Raw genomic sequence first — 6,211 nt, 5'->3', positions numbered from 1 at the left:
CCCTTAAATAGCTGTATAATCTTGCTCAAGTTGCAATACCTCAGCTCTCTCCTCAGTAAAAAAGCAGTGACAGCTGGTTAAAATGTGCCGTGGCAACCATATGTCCAGGATTACAGGAATGACAGAAGTGCACCCATTTCACCTGTTCCGCTGCTTACTCTCGATGCCTCAGGGTTGGGAAAGTGTGGCAGGAGAGCAAACGGAGCTTTTTCAAAGTGTAGGACTGGTAGAAGGAAAAATCATTGCCTTTAATTCCACTGTGCCACAATGACAGTCTAAGATACCAATGTATATTTCTACACCTTGTAGGCATTTTTTTCTGTGAAAACAAAATGTACATCTTTTTTAGAAAATATATGGAGTATAATTTGTGTGTTGTTTTGCAGCCCAGTGTGTTGTGTGTACTATTATATCTTCCGTGGTAATCATACTAAAATATATGAAAGCAATATAGAGATGTCAACATGACCTGGTTCCATGTCATTTTCTTCCCACAGCTGTTTCACTAACTGCAACCCTCCCTTTAATGACTATGTACCACATGCACCAAACAATCATCTCCCGTTTGAACTCTTGCAGCTGGTCTTCCAGCTTTTCCTTTTACCCTCCCCTAAGCATCCTTTGCACAAAAACCCAAGTGATCTTTCTGAAAGGGCCCTCCCCAAGTCATCCCTTTCTTTCCTCAAAGGCCTTCCATTTGAGAGCGTATGTGCTGTGTTGTGTCATCATTTTCAAAACGACAAACTGTGGGAACAGAGAACAGATCTGTCGGGTGTTAGGGAGAATATGAAGAGGAGTGGGAAGCAAAAAAGGGATACTGTGGGGTGTTGGAGTTGTTCTGTGGTTTGATCGGAGTGATGGGGACATCTACACTGGGATAAAATTCACAGAACTGTACATTGTTCTGAAATGTGAATTTTAAAGCTTTCAGTGATTCTTTAACTCTCTTACAGATTCAGGTTTTTTAGTTTTGTTTTGATTTTGAGATAGGGTCTCTCTATGTAGCCCTGGCTGTCCTAGAATTTAGTTTATAGAACAGGCTGGCCTTGAACTCACAGAGGTCTGGCTGCCTCTGCCTGTTGAGTGCTGGGATTAAAGGCATGTGCCATCACGCCTGGCTCAGATTAAGGCTTTTCAGGCAGTATCTTAGGGCCCTCTGCCTTTCTCCTATCTCCAAGTCTGCTTTTGCAACCTAACCTCTATGCCTCATGCCTAGAATACTACATCTGGAAAGCACTGAATGTTCAGTGAATACATCTGTGATGAACCATGACACCACTGCGGCATCACTTGTAATGTTCTCTCTGCTGAAAATACAACCCCACCCAGCATCACCAATGAAAATCCTGCTTACCTTTCAAGGCATAGTTAAAACTTTACATCCTCCAGGAACCCCTCCTCATCTTCTCAGTAAAACCTGAATCACTCTTTCCATGGTGCTCCCTTAGCATTTTGCTTCTATCTATCTCATAGATACTACTCATTCCCACACCTCATTCAGACATATCCACTACAGGCAAGTATGTACATCCCTTCAGCTGCAGCCTCACTGGTTTCTAGGCCAGGCTACGCCCATAGAATTTAAATTTGCCCTCTTACTTATTGTCCCTTCTTACAAATTCTACTTTCAATTTCATTGTCAATTAAATAAATTACCGCATTTCTGCTCCAGTGTTGAATTCTGGTCTTGCCCCATGAGCACATGGCTCTTGCATATCATGCCAAGAAAAGTATAGTTTTCTAATTCTCCCTATTTAATCTCCCTCTCCTGTCTGGGCAACAGAAAAGCTTGTCTAGCCAGTGTGGGTACTTTGGGGTTGAGGCTAGTGGGAGGAATGTCTCATTTGAAAGTGGGTTAATCCAATGAGAAAGAGTGAGTTGAGGAAACAAGTGAGTCAGGCAGAGAGAAGTTGGTTAAACCAGAGATGTAGAGCCAACTGGGTCAGGAAAGTAAGGAGGACGTAGAGGGAGGAGACCTCTAGAGCAGGCTAAGCCACAAGCTGCTTTGGTTAAGATTTTAGGGAAGTTTCATGTGCAAAAACCAACTGTCCAAAGTAGAAAACACCAAGAGACCAAAGCAAAGGAAAATCCAGGTTACACAAAATGTGATGTATTAGGGACTTACAGACAGAAGAGTATCTTGGGCAAGATGGGCAACCCCTGCAACTTGAGACAGGAGGAAGGCAGTTTATACGCTAAGTTAAACAAAGGAAGGCTGCTGTGTCCAGCATGGCTCCAGGGTTGACCTGACTGGGATGGCAAGATAATGGATAAAAGACAGACACACAGACAAAGAAAGGATGGGATAGGGTGGCCTGGGATTCCTGAGGGAGAAGCCACAATCCCTCTCACCCAGAAGCGCAGCATATTTGTTATATACAGTTGAACAGAAAAGCAGGGTTATGCATACAGCTGAATCAAGAAGGCAGGGCTCATGGTATACAGATGAGGCAAAGGGGGCAATGTTAGCTGATCTCAGTAGGAGCAGTCCCTGTTGGGGAGCTGTCTTTGGGCCATAAACATCTGGAGGGAGGAAGCTATGGTGGACATTTTCTGCATAAGGTATCAACATCTGCACACAGACCAGAGGAAGGCTTTGCCATTCTTCTGAGCCTCACCCAGGGAAAGATTTGCCATTTCCATGGGGCTGAGGCTTTGGGGGTCTTGACATGACGTGTCCATGTCAATAGCATACATACACTAAGGACTTCACTTGATCCCTACAGTGGACCATAGGCAACTGACAAGTATGCTGAGCTTTCTCAGAAACTGTAAGCATGCCAAGCAGCCATTAAAGAACAGTTCATTGGAGGGCAAGGCATACTCTATTTTAATTGATTTTTTTTTCATCGTATAGGGATTTCATTTCACACCAGGGTCATCTTCTGAGTAAGATGGCAACTACAACCAAGATGGCTGGAGTAAATTCAATCCAGATTAGGGCCCCTACATGTAATTATTAAAGAGATCCGTTGTCCTTTTCTATGTGGTAAAATGGGCTTGCCCCATTTAAAGACCAAAGATAAGTATAAAATGCTCACTGCCTTCAGTGCTACGAAGTCCAGATCATGACAATTGCCATCTATGAGAGGCAGTGTGGTAGAACAGGAAGAACTTGAATCTTGGGGTCAAAAAGATTGAAGTGGAAACAGTGTACCCTTGGAGAAGTCATTCTTGGCTTCAGTGTCTTTATCTAAAAACAGTGATGGAGAACTTCTAACTCCTAAGACCACTGTGATAATAAAATGGGAGTCTATAAATGATCCAATATGGACGTTGGTATCTAGTAAAGAATCAACAGATGACAGCCCTTTTCCTTCAAAGGTGCCTATCATAATTTGCCTTATGTTTCTAGTTCATTCTATGAAGCACATGCCTCTCTTCATCCGAATCTTAAAGCTATTGTGAAAGCAGGCTGTGTATGAATCAAGTTTCACATGTTTTTACTTTTTAAGTACTATGCTCTTCTAATTATAAATATCATGGGAGGTATTATACAATGCAAATATTCCAAACTAGTTAATAAAAGGGGAAATCTCCAATAATCTCCTCTTTATCCAAAATAGAATTGATGAAAAGAGTTTGTGACAACTCGTTCTACCCACATTTTGTCGTTGTTTACAAAATGGAACCATTGTGCAAGTGTAATTCTCAGAATGCAGAACAAGAGAGTGAGGAAAGAGGAACAAAGGAGTGTGAGAAAGAAGGAAAAGTTTCGTAAGAATAATATGTGCAAAGTTTTCTTTAACTTACTTGAAAAAAATGCAGCAGGATGGCAAAGCCTACTCAAATAATGGTGCTAAGTTAGACTCCAATCTTTACGTGCTAAGAACCAAAGCATGGCACCTTTTAGGATTATTTAGCATATAGTTCAATATAGAGAATTAGTTTTCTAAAGACACATTTAAAGTGATCATTTTAGAGCCAAGGCTGATGTGTTAATTCAATGGTCATATTATCACAGCTAACTGTTGCTCTCAATATTGTGATCCAGGACTTTTAAAGGACTTTATTTTTTGGGGTGTTTTTTTTTTTTAGGTTCACAAAAAAAATTAAAACAACAGTATAAAGAGTTATAGCATTGGACCAGGGAAATGGCTCCAACAGATAAAAGCTTTTGTTGTACAAGCCCGATGAGCCAAGTTTTATTTCTGGAACCCATGGTGCCCCAAATTTATCCGCTGACATCCATAGATGCACTGTGGCACATGTGCATACTCATACATAATACATAAATAAAGAGATGCTCAGCACACTCCTTGCTCCCACACCGATTACCATGATGCCTATAATCTCAGTGCTTGTGAGAGAGTGGCAGGCTGATTGGGCGTTTCAGATTAGCCTGGGCTACAGAGTGAGGTAGAGGCCAACTTGGGATACAGAGCAAAAACCCATATAAAAAAATCAAAACAAACAAAGAAAACCCTTAAGTGAGACAAAGATTAGAAACTAGAAAGGGACTTGGCAGCCATCCTCCCTCACCTTTGTACCAAACTCTGGGTGCCTGTGAGCACACTCAGTTTTCATCTAAGGTTCTTAGGACATCTCTTTGTAGATGGAATTGAGTGCTGTCTTCTGATAAGACATGTTTGTAGAAAAAGAATGTTTGGCATGAACCTAGCTATGTCTTAGAAAGGAATCCTGAAACTTCTAAGAGAATTTCATAAACACTTGGGACATAGATGCTTAAGTCTTGATTGAACTCTGGCTTTGATACTGGCTTCAACCTTGAGTGTATCATTTAACCTTGCTATGCCTTAAACTCTACTTGTAAAGTAGGCTTGGTATAATAGCAAATACTTTACCATATTGAGGACTGAACATATAAATATAAGCAGAATATATATAAATCTCATAGGTACACACCTTTAACTCAAGTAGGGAGGCAGAGGCAGGTGAATCTCTGTAAGTTCAAGGCCAGATTGGTCTACATAGTGAATTCCAGACCATCCAGGGATACAAAGTGAGACCCTATCTCTAACTAAAGTACATGGTACTATAGTATACATACTGTGTTCATAAATATAAGCCATTATTTCAATTTTTTCACAGTACCTCACAGTTCTGTGTCCATAGTCTTTAAAATACTTGTGGAACAAGTGAAAACAACAACTACCATTTATTTACTACACCTTCCTTTGTGCTGACTTGCCCATACTTAGCCATCAAAATTATCAGTAGTATGAGAATAGTTGTTGAGACCATGTTGACTACTAGGAAGAAATTCTTGCTTTAGTAGTTCTTTTATTCAAACCTCATTGTTCAGTTTTCCTTTCCCAGAAACCCTTTGCTAGCCCAAGCTGTGTCTTCTCTTTCACTCAGCAAGGTTTGTCCATATACTATATCCCCTGTGTCACTTTAAATAGTGCAGGTCTGTTAACTCAAGCTACTAGGGCAGCTGAGAAAGGAGAAATGCACATTCAAGGTCTACCTAGGCTACACAGTGAGTTCAAGACCAGCCTGGGCAACTTACCAAGACCCTATTTCAGGAAAAAAAAAGGAATTGGTATATAGCTTAGTGGTGTGGCATGTGCCCAGCAGGTGCAAGTATTAAGTGCAAGCTTCAGAACTGAAACAAGAACTTTATATGGTGAAGAGAGTACTTACAGATGTGTTTGCAAACAGAAGTGGGTATTTCCCCTGCCCACCCTCTCATACTCCATACTTTCTCTGTGTGTGTCTGGAAGATAGCTATGTAACAGAAGGCCTGCCAGAGAGGAGTATCTAAGGGTTCATTTGCATAATGCATCAATTGCGACTCTTCTCTGCTCTCTGAGTGAGAGCAGCAGGTTTTTCAGGTTAGAAGTTACTCCACACCCCTGTCCCTAAACCCTCTTCATTCCTAGGATATTAAGTCACCATAGCTGGAAGGATACATGGGGGAAATGTTGGCCTGATTGGACATTGAGGCATTCTTTTCTACCCTGTGTCTCTCTGTTCCCATACTTTCTCCCCTTAAGTAGCTGCTTCACATGCTCTTATGTACCGAATTATTATTCCAAATACCATTCCTGCTTTTAACCAAGGGCACAGTAATCACTAGGCAGAAATTCTTGCTTGGGATCTGAAGAGGCAGTGCTCCTTTGGAATTTGATAATATCCTTCACATTCTCCATAAATAGCTGTCAGAAGTCCATGTCAGTCTCATATGACAACCAGAGACTCTGTCATGATAAAACAGTATGAAGGAGTTGAGGCTGTATAAAGAAAT

The sequence above is a fragment of the Peromyscus maniculatus genome, chromosome X (assembly GCF_049852395.1).
Source record: "Peromyscus maniculatus bairdii isolate BWxNUB_F1_BW_parent chromosome X, HU_Pman_BW_mat_3.1, whole genome shotgun sequence".
Taxonomy (NCBI): domain Eukaryota; kingdom Metazoa; phylum Chordata; class Mammalia; order Rodentia; family Cricetidae; genus Peromyscus; species Peromyscus maniculatus.
This window is presented reverse-complemented; position numbering follows the sequence as displayed.